The sequence below is a fragment of the Anser cygnoides genome, chromosome 1 (assembly GCF_040182565.1).
Source record: "Anser cygnoides isolate HZ-2024a breed goose chromosome 1, Taihu_goose_T2T_genome, whole genome shotgun sequence".
NCBI lineage: Eukaryota > Metazoa > Chordata > Aves > Anseriformes > Anatidae > Anser > Anser cygnoides.
In genome coordinates this window covers 133481317-133497309 of record NC_089873.1, presented here as the reverse complement: position 1 = coordinate 133497309, position 15993 = coordinate 133481317, and the positions used below count along the sequence as shown (strand labels likewise).

General features: G+C 38.3%; 1 long non-coding RNA gene across 2 annotated transcripts; it reads left to right on the top strand.

The window, feature by feature from the left end:
- The first annotated feature begins 6578 nt into the window (after positions 1–6578).
- On the top strand, positions 6579–15760 carry LOC106042540 (uncharacterized). 2 transcript variants are annotated; one of them, XR_010826365.1, is made up of 5 exons: positions 6579–7306; positions 7638–7835; positions 10448–10579; positions 13503–13682; positions 14475–15760. It is a non-coding gene; the product is annotated as an uncharacterized lncRNA (long non-coding RNA). The 2 variants fall into 2 exon arrangements; XR_001211184.3 differs by having other exon boundaries at positions 6582–7425.
- Positions 15761–15993: the final 233 nt, after the last annotated feature.

Sequence of the window (15993 nt, the reverse complement as noted above, 5' to 3'; positions counted from 1 at the left end):
GACAGATGCATGAATATTATTAGAAAAATTCATGTTGAGTCCCCATGGTGAAATGAGCAGCAGGTGCTGGGCTGCTGCAGGGGAAATTAAGCAGGCAGTTTGAAAGGGCAGATAGATACATAGCCCTGGGACACATTCATTAAAGCAGAGGAGATGTGAAATCTCCCTTAGCACATGCAATTACGTTCTGCTGATTTGAAAACAACTGATTTTATATTGTGAAAAATAAAGTCATGAGTGGTCAAAAAGCCAAACGAGTTCTTGACATTTTCTGAAGGCAACACCTTCTCTATAAAATGGAAGCACCAGGCAAGGCTGGAGCTTTTAAAGGAAGGCTTCACAGAAGGCATTATTCTCAGATTTCAGGACAGGAGCAGTGGAGAGAGCTGCTCAAACAGGATTCCTGAAACCCAGAGAAAGGTGTTTTTTTTTGTTTGTTGTTCTTTTTATTTTTTTTTCCATAGGAGACAGCCATTGAAAAGGAATAAAGGAATAAGATGATTTTAATAACACTGGTACCTCTACAGAAAGAATACTTTGGTTTAGACTTTTGTTAAATGTCTCTAATACATTTATCTTATAAAGTGGCAAACGACATCCTGTTCTAGTGAAGGCCAAATACTGCTCCCCCAGAGATACGTTGAGAATAAATTTACTGACCTCAGTGGAACTAGTGTGGATTATACTATTGTGTCACGGAATGAAAGTATAGTTTGGCTCTTGCTTTGCTAAGCAAGGGAACTGTCAACTTTGTAAATGAAACCAGCCGCATAGCAACAGCCTGGTTTCCCTCATCCAACACGCACTCTGCTTTTAATTTCCATTTGTATTAAGGAGCTTTATTTGGGTCATTAAACATTTCACTATTAGCATATCAGCTTTTGAATGTAGAAACCAGTGATATGGCTTCCAAAAGTAGCAGGCATGTCAGCAGTGAAGGAAGAAAGGAGAAGATCCAGGAGGACAACCTAAAACATTGTAAAATGTGTTAGTTATAACTAATTATTTTAATCCATATATTAACTGGCTGAAAATACAAGATGAGTTGCAAGATTTTATAAATACATCAAAGACTTCTGGTTACATCAAAAGACATTCACATTCTTTATCTATTATGCTTAGGGCTTAAGGTTTCCTATTCAAACCAGTTGTCATTTTTTTCCTTTGAAGAGCAGATGTTCTGAAAGAGCACTGATACTTCAAAAGAATGTACCTTGTACACGGGGTAGCACTTAGTAAAAATTTCATCTTGTGCCCCTCTCTCCCCATCTTGCAGAATAGAAACATGAAACTAGTTAATACGTATTGCAGAAAAACCTGTCATCGTTATGTTAAGAAAATTCCTCATATTTTCTCTCCTTCAGACTGTTTTATACATGTTTGAGAAATAGGAAAGGCCTGGATTCACACCTACTTGAACAGAGAGGGGAAATCATAACCATTGTATTAGTTCATGTTGCTAAGCCTCATACTATGAGTGCTGTGCAGTCTATTGAGAAGCTGAAGCTGAATTTGAAACAGGGTTTTTGAGATCTTTCCCATAAGATTTCAGTGAACTTTAATCAGTCCCCCAAATGCCTCTTAATCCAAGCAGAAATGGGAATTACGTCATAGAAACATCACAAGATAAGGGGAAATGTGATGCTTGTACCTATCCGAGAATGTTAAAATGCCCATAGAATTCAGAACATCAGGGTGTAAAGAAACAGAACTTATAAGTAGGAGGCAACGAAAAGATAAAGTTATGAAAAAAGAAATGAAGAGCAAGCCAAGTCAAAACTTGCCACCCAGGCAATCCTGCTAAAGAAGGATTACTACAAAAATGGTGGACTCAAACCCTTCTCAATACAAAGTAAAACAAGGGGCAATTCCCAAAGACCAGGGGTTCAGTTCAGACTTTAAACGCTGGAAGGCAGGAAGTATGAAAAGTACAGGAGGGCAGAGCAGTGCTGGAACAGACATCAAGAGACATTGTGGGATCTCCCTCTCTGAAGGATTTCAAATCTTGGCAAGACAATTGGCTGATGATTGACAGTAGCTCTGCTTTTTGGGCCAGGTGACTCGAGAGTCTTCCTCCAAACAACACCTGGACATTTTGGTGACTGAAGGGCAGTATCTGCTAGTGTCACCATGTATTTTCTTGGAATGCATCTTACTCACACTATGGAAATACCTTGCTCACGATGAACATGAAGAGGCAAGTCTGGTGTATGGGGGTGCATTTGTGCTCAATATAAACCTGTCACATTATTGTCATTTTGTCTGAAATTTGTGTAGTAGAAAGCCTTCAGTCAGCTTCCCTGAGCATCCTCTCACAAGGATTTCAAATTCCAGGAGTGGCTCCTCAAGCACAAATGAGAGCTGGTTTTATGCGTCTCATTGATTCCTGTCCTCTATCCATCCATAACAGTGAGTATCTAACCCATTGTATTCATTACTCTAGACTTTTGTAATTTGTAATTTGTAATCTTAACAGGAAAGAGTCATTAACAGGAAACATATCTCATATTTGCATATAAGCTTTTTGCTGACACTCCAATTTCAAGACTAGGTAGCTACCAGCTTCACCTCTCTGCAATTGTGGAGTTACCTCATTTTTCACATCTCTAGCCTACACCAGTTTTATAATCCTACAGTGGATCCAATAACTTTAAACAAATTGTTTTTATTGACAGGATTGTTATGATCACCTAGTGTAACACAAACACTTCACTAAATTAATATACTCTCTAAGATAATGCATACATCTGATTTTAAAATTGCTGCTGTCGTAGAAAACAGCATTATTCTAAATAACTTGTTCCAAAGTTCACCTATTCTGCCTATTGTAATTTTGTATTGTACTTCTAATTTGATTTTATTGCATTTCAGTTTTCATTCACTGTATTTTGTTATATCAAAGGTTGTCGTTATGCAAATATTGTCTAAACAGTGCCATTTAGGCTAGTTTTCATATAATTTATAAAAGCACGAATTAATAATATGATATTGTCTCTTATGTGCCTGAACTTATACAAGCACTTTGAAACACTGAATAGGAAAACCAGTTCAGGTTTCTCTTCCATCTATTATTACAAGCAAATGAAGTCAAACAAACCAGAATGAGAAATTAATGACAGAAAGCACAGCACAAGTAAGAAAGTTTATTCCCATGAGTTTATAATAATGGTAACACTGGCTGGCATATTTTTAATTTTTATCATAGGCAATATTTAGGCATTCAGTGTGATTCAGTCAATTGCAGATCAGATTTTTGTCTGAACTATTTAACTCTTCTATGAATTTAGAAAGAAAGGCTCCCAGAGGTGCTCCTCCTCTGAGTGATGAGCAGAGGTTTAACCTTCTGTCTCATATCTAGTTTAATGCAGATTGTGTCCTCAGATTCCCATTTCTCCCTCCACCACTCCCACCACTGAAGGATAGCACATATAAATAATATGAAAGCAAGCAACTTGGTTTGTTTAGGTTCCCCTTAGTGTCTGGAAGGGTCTATGGTTGGTCTTTATAAATATGTTAACAAAGGAAATCCCATGGTGAAGAAAGTGTTATTTAGGTTAAGGAACTAATACAACCTAGTCATAAATAAGCTTATGCTGATAATTAGAAGACTTCTAGAAATTATTGCAACGAAGCTCTGGAATAGATTTCTACTTGGAGGCATTAAGGGGAAAAAAATCTAATTAGCTGTAAAATAGAGTTTGATCAACTCTAAACCTGTGGGATTCCATGATGTGACTGCCAGAAATGACAGGGGACTGAACTCAGTGAAGTCCCTCTACTGCGTCAGTTCTTACTGGAATATTTCAACCCCCTCACTCTTTTGTTTGTAATCCACATTCCTTAATCCCTCTCTTCAGATATATAATATCAGAGCTATTATACATCTGAAGGTGTCCTGCCTGGCCAGAATTTCTCATGCAGGACACTAGCTACATTCATGACATGGAAGATAAGAAATGGGACTGATAATTTCATGAGACGTTTCAGTTCTTTACATCAAGTTCCTCTCTGCCCCCAGACCTCCAGAGCAGTAGCTTTGACATCCTTTTTCACAACAGTGTGTGCACTTCTACAATGCTGGTGTGTCTCTCTATGAGTGTGTGTCTCTATGGGTGTATTCACTAGGTAGGCGTAAATATGTAAGCACATTTCTACTCTGCCTGACCTCTTCTGGTAATGACATTACCAGCTCAAGACTTACACCTATTTCTTTCAAAATGATGATTTTCCCCACAGTTTCCTAAGGAAAAGGGAAATTTAGTCTGACTTATTATACTGCCACAGGTACACATACCTCATTTTCGCATGCTCAGAGTATATTTTTGCAGTAACCTTCAGAGACGGGGAAAGGGGTGGAGGATCATGCAGCCAGCATGAACCAGCTGCCCTTCTGTGCCCTTAATAGCCCACTTGTCCTCTTGGAGTGGTGAGCACCTCTGAACCTCAAGGATCCCAGGAGAATTTGCCACAATGTGCTTTCATTATATTGTCCTCCACAGGATTTATCAAGCCTGTTAATGTTAGTGACAGAGACAGCTCTCCAGCTGCATCTATATGCTAATTTCAGCTGCAGTCAAAGTAGGCAAATACTTCATGGGATACCATTGTGTAGGTAGTTCAAGATGTCTCAGAGAAGTTAAAGCTTCCTCAGCCTGACAAAGCTTTTAGCAGAGGACAGAGACACAAAATCACATGCCTCTTCTAAGTTCACACAGGTAAAAATGACAACCTGATGAATGTTTCATAATTTATATTTATTCTTTCCCTCTTACCTCATAATATGGAGTATATATATCAACTAATCTTTGTGAAAATAAGTCTGGGCTATAAAGAAACAGCTAGGATGCTATTGAAATGTTGAAATGTTCTCTCCTTCACATATCTCCTAATTTAAAGACCCTTTGCATCTCGAGAATTTTGAAATAGGACAGAACAGGAATTTTGTCTTGTTATGTCTTAACATATTTTAGATTTGGATGGACACAAAGTCCATCCTGAAAAGAGCTCTGAGCCTGGTATCCTTCAAAACTGCTTTAAACAGGATCAGATCACTGGGCAGAAAAAATGGCTTGTGTTCTGTAAAGCCTCCTCTGTAGGCACTTATCATAGTCTACCCTTGAAATAATAAGGCAGATCCTCACAAGGGTAGATCAGATGTATAAAATATAATAGCCATTTTTCTTTAGTTATTCTCTGCACTGCTTACTTTCTTATCTAATACTTTTTAATACTATTTTTTATATTTTATATTTTAATACTATTTTTTTTTCTGTTATCCAACTCTAATTTTCTCCTCCCAAGCCCAGCTTGCAGAATCCATTCATTTTAACAGGACATAAGCCACCCTAGAGCCATGAAGTTGAAGAGGTTACAAAATTTAATCAGCTTGTTTACATTATTCATCCTTTTAATTTTTAGCAGCCTACATTTTCTCCATCATTCTCCCAGGGCATTATGGCAGCAGCAAAACTTTTCCAGACAGAGCTGCCAAGCCTGAGCTTGCGAAAGGTCTCCCTTCACAACTCGGGATGAATGCCACTGTGGTGTTACTGGAGGAGGCTACAGATTAAAGCAGGAACTGTTTCCAGTTATAAGGTCTGTAATGGAAAAAAGTTGAACTCACTGTGGAATTGGGATATCTCCCTGTTTTCTGGACAGTCTGCATGGGAGATATCCCAGGCACTTTTCTCCTTCTGCTTAGAGCTCCATTTTCACGGAGGCCCCTGCCTCCCATGGAGGCTCTCCCCAGAGCCCACACACCTTTCTTATTTGTCCTGCTGTAGCTCTCCTGGACCAGCAGTGGCTGTCGCTATCATGCAGGATTTACCCTGCAGCCAAGGAGCCCAGGGACTATTGCCACTTATTTTCCTCCACTTGTAACTAAGCCAACTGATATGGCATAGGAGTTTCTGGGAGGACTTACAAACAAGGTGAGAACGCGTTCACAAACATATCATATAGGAAGCTCACAGGAAGAGATAAAGAGCCTCCTACTTGCCTCCAGAAAGTATATCAAGAAACTAAGCAATATAATACCAGAAAGCTTTGGAGAAAGAACAATTATTCTCTAAAAGAATTCCATTCTCTGATGCAGAGATTTGGGATTTTCCAGTGCATAGGCCATGACTGTCAAAAACACAACTGTTTGTGAAGTAACGACCATCTGAGGAGCAACCTTCTAGCGCTTCAAGCTGTAAAAGCTGCAGATGGCAGGAGCATCTTAAAGGGAAATAGCTTTAAGAATGAAGTGTTTGAAGAAATCTTGTTGAGACATACCATGCTGAAGATAAATCAATGCAATCATTCCTGGAAAGCTTGGCTGACAAATTTCCCTATCACATAGTTTGTGGGGGTAGCATAAACTGTTTCCTGCATTACTCATGCAAACATTCCTGGTGATTTCAGTAAGACCCAGACTAAATCTCTGAATAAAGAAAATAAGATTCAGCCAAGACTTTTCTAGCACTTATGAAAATTCCCCAGAAATTGGGAGGAAAATTATGACTGTTTTAAGGTGGACTAGAATTTAAGACATAATGGATGATATGGGTTTTTCAGGAGAATTTAAAATTTGATAGAAAAAGTGTCATTCTGATTAGATTCATTAGCTGCAGAGTACAATTTCTGTAGGACTGAAGTGATTTTGGTTGGATAGGTTTTACTCTGTATTATGAAAACAGCTTTCTAGCAGACAAAAATTACACATACAAGAACATAGCATAACATAATTGAATAACTATGTGTCCCTGCTTCCCATGTATTAAGCTATATAACCAGACTCTCCTTTACAAGAGAGTTAAGATCATCAGTGAGAGTTGTATGTCACAGACAATAAATACATATACTGGGGAAGAGGTTAAGTTCATCAGGAAAACTACTTAGCAGACAGCATGGTTCTTCTTTCAAGCTTCTGTCCCTTCCAACCACTGCTGAATTACAGCAATGCTTAGGCAAAAGAGGCAGCCACCATTTATCGTTGATTGTAAAAGTATTTTTACTGCTGAAAGTATCATTCAGGACTGAAAATATTTGGTTCACAAAGAGTTATCTGTTCTGAAGCAGTCTGGTGCCTCTGAAACACAAGCTGCCAGCAGTTCCCGGCAGCGAGCTGGACGAGGACAGCTGAGGGGAATGTCGGGAGCAGCTGAGCTCCCAGGAGACAGCACGGAGAGAAAGCATCTGGTGCTGGGGAACCGTGACCTGAGCCACTGGAAACCACGGGCAGGGAGACACATCCTACTGCCTGCAGTCACGTCCTTTCCAAGGAGATCAGCAATTCTTGTTATTGACTTCCCGTAGGACTTCAGTAAGCACAGAGATTTTTTCTTCTCATCCACTGAAATCAGCTGCAGAAGCAGAAAGAGTCTCTGCACCCCTTGGGAATGCTTGTTGGTGATATAAGCAAAGGCACAGAATTACACAGATGTAGGTATTAGGTACCTTCTTGGATCAGTTTTGTTTTATTAGTCACATTTAAAGCTGCATCATGCTGGTCACTTGCCCTAAGCCACATGGTACAAATTAAGAAAGAAAAGAAAAAAAATGGCATTCAGGGAAAACATCTCAGAAGTAATTATTTTGGGCCAGTCAAAACATTTTCTTTTTTTTTTTTTCTTTTTTTTTTTTTTCTAACGTAGGAGGATGAAAAAAGGCAACAGATTTCCCTGTGGCATCTTTCTGTGCTTCTGCTGCAACAATTAAGTTAACGTGTCACATCTGCTATACATCCTAATGAGGGGAAATAGGAAGGATTCTGACCCAATTCATCCAAGAAAAAGAGATCTGAGATGCTCGTTTCTATAGCCCTAGAAGCAAAAGCCATTATTACAGCTGAGGTATGTGACTGGTACTTACTTTCTAGACCTTTTCTCTGTACCTGCAAGCAGTTTTCATAATTTAATTTTCTTTCCTCTTCCTATTCTAGCATCTATAATGATCTTCTTTTTCATAGAATAGCTAACCTAATAACAAACAATTGATATCTACCATACAGTTATGTGCATATACATCTCTGTATATGTCTACTAAGGCACCATCAAGTAAGGAAGCAAAAGTGGGATCACAAACTAGTCAATAAAATGAAGAAAGTGTGTCAGATTGCCAGAACTGTTTCTAAAAAATGATAATAGTTTGAATTTTTAGACTTTCCAACTAACAGCTTTCACTTGAATCTATCCCTCAGAATAGTTGGAAAAAAAGGAAAAAGAAAAATTTGGCTTGGTCCTGACTGCAGCTCCTAAAAGGATCATTCAGCCTAATCCTGTCTTTAGGAAAAACTAAAACTGTGATGCCAAATTTTGGTTTCTAGTCTAAAAAATATATATAACATGCCAAAAATGTGTCTAAAAGAAGTAACGTGCCTGAGGTTAAAATGTTTTCCCTGATTTACAATGTTTGGTTAAAAATGTATTTAGGCTGATGACAAGCAAAGCAGGGTGTAATTTAATTTGAAAAGAAATTACTCTAATGCTGTAAAACTCCCTGAGAAAAGTCAGATACATAAAAGGTGAAGAGAAACGCTGACAAACCATAACTATCACAGTGCAAGAGAGTAAAACAGCTTTAAATAATGTGCATATTTTATGAGGTACTCTTTTTTATAATTCACAGTAGAAACATGTATACTTTGCAAAGTCTAATCATGGCAATCACTGCCAGATCAGCAAAGGTTTATAAATAGCTGTATCTGCATAAAGCAACTGTAGTGGGCTTCATCCCATATAAAATTAATAAATTTACAGATGGAGCTTCTTATTCTAACACCTCTATTTAGGTGTCTGTCCTCTCCTCTGGATGTGAGTGAGGTATTTAAGTTCCAGTTTCCACTAACTGAGCTGTAGATACTGGGCTAGTATCTACAATTACTTTCCATCAGCTGGCTAGCTCTTTAGATTTGGGGAAGGGGAAAGCTCCATTGCCGGAACAGGCCTTTTTGATCTCTGTTCAGACATTTTCAGGTAGTCTACATGGCTGCAGACACTGCTAAAGGAAGTCATGGACCAGACTTGCTAGCCCCCAGCTAATGCCTTTGGTGCCCCAGGGCATCTCAGTTGGTTCTGTCTGCCAAAGTTTAGTTAACTGAATCTCACCTTTTGCTCACTGGGGCTACTAGAGGCTCAGTTCAGTTGCCTAAATAGAAGCGGGCTAAAATAGGCCATTTAAGAGGACTCAGGATATCAGGAAAATCTGCTCAGGTCTGGCAAATGTGGGCCAAGCCTTATGGGAGACCCACATGGCGATGGACAGGCAGGCAGCCAGCAGGCAGACAAGAGATCTCACCTAGGGCATGTTGAAAGGCACTAGGTGGCTAAGCTGGAGCAGTAAATGTCTGATATTAAACAGCAAAGAGGAGAAGAGAAAAATGTTATCTACAGCATGTATTATAATTTTGGCACATCTGCCTTTTCCCTCTGTATTGGTTCTGGTAAAATCTACTGAGTTCAAAGGAAAATCTTTATATTTTAACAAAAACAAATGTAGGTCCAAAGAGACTGCAACACACTGAACTTAAATGGAGATTGGTGTAATAAAGTGCCAGGCTAAATGTTCTGCTTTGGCAGCCCACCTGTTATAAGTGACATGTTTGGAAGGCTTGTGTTGGCAATGCCTTGATACAGCTTCTGGGCAATTATAACAGAACCACATTTCTGTACCCAGCCCTTTTGCCTATATATTCTTATGCAGAATACCTGGAAATGAAACTGGCTTACTACTCTACTTACTATGTTATTTTACTGTCTTTTTCATAAAATCTTTACAGCAACAAGAAAATTCTCCTGCCTGAGCAGGTCTCACTCCAGAAGCCTGGAGGTCCACAGGCAGAATACTACTTCTGTGTTTTGCTATACCAAATACAGTTATCTATTTTGGAAAGCAAGGACAGTTCTATTCTTTTAAGCAACCTCAAAACATGAACTGCTTTGCCACCTTGTGAAAAGTGTGTGAAAAGTGTGTGTGTGTGTGTTGCTCTTTGTTTTTTGGTGTGTTGTTTGCCTTTTTTTTTTTTTTTTGCCTTTAACAGAGACATCCAAGCTAGTTTTGTGATTCGTACTGGACCATACTGTAGTTATATTCCTCCCTTAGAAGACTCATAGAAGAAAAGTGAAAGAGTGGTCTTTGTTTCATGGTTTATTAAATGAAAAATAAATAAATAAATAAGGGAAAAAGCAGCTTGGTGCAGAAAACACTGTCTCTGTCTCTCTCCCTAAGGCATAGATTTATAAAAAATTTATTCCAGCTCTCTGATATTTGAGCAGCTGGACAGTTTAGATCAAGTAGTATGTCTGTACTTACAGAAATTTACAGTTTCTATCTGTCAGAAAGCAAATAAATCATTATGCACTGCCTTACTAAATTAAGTTGCTGCACTAGATTCATTTTCCTCCTTAGTCCAGATTAGATTTCTATGAATTTCACCATAAAATAGTGAATGGCATTTGTATTTTAGTACTAGTCCAGAGTCATCCGGACTCAGTTGTGAAGAATTTTGCCATCAGGAAGACCTCACACGGTCTGACTACAGATGTTCTCAAAACAGCAGATCTTCATGCAAGTCATAACTACGCTACGGTCATACTAGGTGAGAAGAATGCAGTGTTGATAACAGATACATACATTTTTAATGCTGTTTATCAAAAAGGAGTATGCCATCAGTGCATAGGGCAAAGGCTCTCAGTGGTGTTTAATAAGATCAGCTTTATACTTTACTGTGAAATTGAGATAGAATTCATTGCTGAGGACATGGTCAATGTGAGGATAAGATTGTGCCTTGCTGAAATAAGAACTGGAGGGAAGAAAATATAAAGGGAAGTAGCAGCAGTATCCAAATGAAAATAGGCTTTTTAGCTTTAGTTTTTGGGAAAGTAGAATACCTTATTTTGATTTGGAGCAGATTCACCACTCGGCTAAAACTTCAGACTGAAGATCTCCTCTTGACCCATTAGAACATGATAAAAGACTTCACAGGGAGCTGAAACAGCCATTGAAATCCAAACTTCATTATCATTTACTTTCCCACAGTGATCACCCCGTAACAAGAGACAGTGTCCTTGCAGGCTGTACCGCTTGCCAGGATAGCGCTGCCGCCTGTGCAAGCTCCCTGCGTCACCATCCTCTAGGGGAGAGTTCATGGGAGCAGAAAGTCTCACCCTGGTGAAAATCTGTCGAGATGCCTTTCAGCTCAGTTACGGTAGCCCTCTCTGCAGCACGTATCACAGTTGGAGTCAACTGGGCATCTAACTGCCCGGTGTGGGCAAAACCAGCAGCACTACTCTTGCAGTCATTCATGTTCCTTTCTGTTCATTAGTTGTTTCTTTATCACTTCTGAAGGCTCAGTCTGACCTTCTAACACAGAAACTGAGACTGCAATAACTTGTAAAGCACCGGGAGGAAAGCCACAGCGTGCTGGTTTGTCAGACTGTAATGTCCTAACTCAGTTTCTCCTCCAGAAGGGGTGATTTCATTCCCATTATCAACATATCCTCTAAATTCGTGCTAAACTAATACTTTAGTAAACTAATACACCCCTTTTATGTAATTTTTTATATTTCACAGACTGAGTATCCCAAACTTTGTTTGAGTCCCAAATGTTATGTTCCTGTCCCTGGAGGTTTAATTTCCACTGCCTGAAGCAGTAATGCCCCACATGCATTTCATTTTTTTTTTTATTTATTTTTTTCCCCTCTGTTTTTCACTTGCCAGTGCATACAAATGAAAACCTAGGTAAACCTTTTCAGGATGCTAATGGATAACTCTGAAGTTCCCACGACAGTGCTAGCAGGGTGCTAAGCTATGAGGAGAAAAGGAGGAAATTAGCCTGTCACTCTGGGAAAGCAATGCCTACTGATACAAGGAGCAGTCTAATCTCAGTAGCCTTTCCAAACAGTTTACATGAAAAAACAACAAACAGAGAGAAAGAAGAAAGAAAAGGATTTCTGTTGTAAATTGACAGGAATGACTGTATTGGGTTTCTGCTGATGAGATCTCTTTGCAGCAAAGGGTTAGAAGGAATAAAAAGAGTCATTATGCCTTATTGGGGTGAGAGAAAACGAGACATAATGATGAAGCTGAATATGTAAGCAAGCTTCTCAAAACCTATGCAAATATTCAGAGATTTACACTTCATGTTTCTTGATATCCACCAGCTTATTTTTCTGGTAATTCTGGTGGAATTTTTCCTGTACACCGCTCAGCTATTTATGATAGTCAGAGATTATAACAACTCAATATGATATTTTAAATGCAAACGAAAAATTATTAAAAGCTAACTGGATTCTGGATAACCATACCAGTAGCATGCTTGCAAGAGCAAACTATTTTAACATGGACCATATAAATCACATTTATGTATACAATCCAAATACTTGGGATTTACTGCATTAGCAGTGTGCAAAATGAAATGCATTTGAGAAATCCTTGGAATAAAGAATATATTTACTACTGATAGACAGCACAGAAGAGAGAGAAACTTCTAGATGATCTTTTGGACATGTGATAAATGTTCAATTGGGAGATGGCCAAAAACCAAAGATTTAAAAAATAAAAATGCAAAATTCCTTATGTCATTCTGTAACCACATTCCTCAGAGATACAGAAAAATGTTTCTATTGGAGAACTAGCACTTATGAAAACACTACGTCAATAAAGATGTGAAACTGATTTGATGAACTGGATAACTGGTAACACAAATCTAAGAGCATAACTCTTGAATATAATTTCATAAAGCAGTGAGAATGCCAAAGAAAGTCTGAGGAGGTGACTTAAAGCTTTCAGTGTAGATCATAATAACCCACACATCTCAATTAGACATTCTGCCCTCAGGAACATGCAGGACCTGTGGTTCCACAACCTGAAGTCTCTGGCATCAACGTGGGTTGCAGGTGTTCCCATTCCTGCCTTTTTCTGAGTTCACTTAGCACAGTTTGTTGAATGGATAGACTGAGAACAGTGTTGGAGAGCCAAACAGTTTAAAATAATTACTGGCACATTTTTATGGTTTGGTTTGTAGCTTTTTTTTAGTTCAGGTCAGACTTGTGCTGAAGCATGGGACAGGATTTTCCCCAGCCCCTACTGCCATTTCAAACTTCGTTTTAGAAAATTTACTAGCCTGTATGTAGAAACCTAGTATAACAAAGCTGTTGTGTTGCTAGTTGAGAAAAAAAAGACACTACATTAAATATATGCATTATAAATGGTAAAAGTTAATTATCCAGAAGAATTTTACAGGTTCGAATGTCATCTTTGTCTTTTACTCTCATTCAATCACCTCCTATATTTAAACAAGAAATTTCACTCTGTAGTTGCTCATCCTTTACTGATCCGACTGAGTTTAACCGACCAAGATAATTTTAATTGATAAGTTTTACATTATTTTTAACTCCAAGGATCTGTGTGTGACCTTCAAAAGCTAATTTTAAAACTTCAGGAAGATTTCCACTGTATAGATATCCTCCCTGCATACCAATCATATTTCATTCATGGGAAATGTTTTCTCCTGTTTACAGCTCTGTGTAACCATACTGACTCCTGCATCTCAGAGAAAGAACATCCCACAACCACTTGTTGCTCTCCAGTCCTTTTTAGGGTACTGGACATGACAAGAATGAACCAATATCCTGTTTGGAAATGCTACTTTGGAGAACTTTTGCCAGTCATCCTAACATCTTATTTAACATGAGAAAAGTGTAAAGTATTTTATAATAATCGCAATAATTAATAAATAATTAATATGTTTTAAAACTGTTGCATAGAATTAGGTAAAAAATGTGGCTAATGACTCAATCTTAATTTTGGCAAGCTCTGTAAGGGTTTTCTACCGGTATTTCAGATAAAATGCTCTTGGCTGTCAGTGGGGATGCTTTTCTTCTAAACAGACTAACACTCAGAAGCGGTCTTCAAAAGTTTCATCCAGAATAATTAATTCATGTCTCTTGGTAAAGAACTCTTTCCAGCTGGTGTTCCCTATGATTAACAAACTTAATCAAGGTATCGTTACCACATCTTGCAACTGCTAGCTAACCATCAGTGTAACTTGTCTTCTGTGTAAAGATATGTTTAGAATTGCTGGTTGGCCTGAGTCAAAGCCAAACAGAGGTCTTGCCTGCTCAGGGAGTAAACACAGATTTTTAGTAAGATAAATATAATGTCTGGCTAATGACTTGGTAGTTAGGAGTGCTACTTAAGACTATGTGAACAGAGGACTATTGGCTTTTTAGCATTAAGTCAAGTACTAACTTGTCTGTATGATTTCTCAGTAAACAAACAGAGTTTAAATTCTTTCCATGTCTCTTTGTTTGTCATACATATATATTAATGCTACTTAAGTGTCTTTATTAATCATCACCTTTCAAGTACCCACTATCTTTGGAACTCTGTTATGCCCAGGAACAGCTTTTTGCAATGAGTTTCAAATATGATTTCAGAAGAACATTGAAGTGTTTAATATGTTTTGATGAATTCTTTATCTTTTATTGCAGTAATTAAATCAGACAAGTGGAAGAGACAATCTGCAAATGCAGAAGTTACAATAAATAGGTGATACAGCAAATAAGAGCTACTAATTCAAACCCACTCGTTGACAATGTGATGCAGATGTGAAATAAAGCAGAGCCAATGCACAGGAGGGACCAGATGGAATTCCTGCATCACAGCACAAATCGCCATGGGAAACATCTGGAAATTATCACGAAAAAAACAAACAAAGAGGTCCCCTTAGCCTTTAGAGCTGGTTAATCACAAATCATTGACTGGAAGTACCTGGAGAGTAGAGGTACAGCAGATATTGTGAATGGAACTAAAAGAAGAAAGGCTATGACAGTATTTCATATCTGCTGTATTTTGGGTTGGATATAATGTCCTCAATGGGAGACTGAGCATTACCAAGATGACATTGCGTCTCCAAGGCATATGTGAACAAGGCAAAAGAAAGGTGTTTGCCAAGCTTAATTAAACATATCCCAACACATTGACACAGATAAAGCAGACAAGGCAGCATAGAGATCAAAAAGGGCTGAACAGTTCAAGTTGGATACATGGGTATCTTTAGTGCCTGTACATGGTGAACTAAATCAGCATAGGTGTGAGCGTGCCTAAAGCACATGCTATGAAGGGCACACATTGTCACCTCATGTCTCTGCTCCTGCCCAGGTACCTTCTGGGGCAGAGTGCTGTGTGGCTGAGGGATGCCCATATACTGATAAGACGTTCTAGGTCCTCACTCTACATTTCAGATCATGCTCTGAAAGCCAAGCATCTGACGAATAGGCAACATCCCACACAACTTGCATACGTATTCAGCCTTCACTGGTCTTGGCCCTACACCATCTATGGTTCAGAGATTTTCTGAATGGTCCTGGAGCACACACAAAACATGCTTCTCTTGGTTTCAGTTGCACCCTGTATTATTCTGGAATTCTGGTTGTTCTTAGGATCTGTCCCTGCCTAGACCAAAGATACCAAATGAATGCATCCAACCCAAGATCTTTTACATGAAGGAAGAAACATAGCTTTGAGTAACAACTTTTGAAAAAATGTTGTAATAACCAAAATGGGAAAAATGTAGGTTTCATTTATACGGTCAACTCAAATAAAACAAATTAGGTCTCAGTGAGTCCATTATTTCTTTACCAAATTTATAGTTCCCATATGTGAGATTTGTCATGAGTATGGCCAAACAAGCCCTAACCACCCCTGGTTTAACCTGAATTTAAATGCTCTTATGTGCTTATTTTTATAGAAATAAAATCTCTTTGGGGTTACCTTATTATTTTTCTCTCCTGGCATTTTTTATGTGTGAGACATTCTGGGCTGTATACTTTAGCTTTCTTTTTCTAATTTAGCTTTAGTAAAGGGGCAAGAATTACTCTATAAAACTTTGCTGAAGGAAAAAATAATGTCTAAGAAAAATATTATCTGAAGCAAAGAAATATGAAAAGTTTGAGATATGAACCACAGCTTGGGCCTGACATTGTTCTCTTTTGAAAAAAAAAAATATTG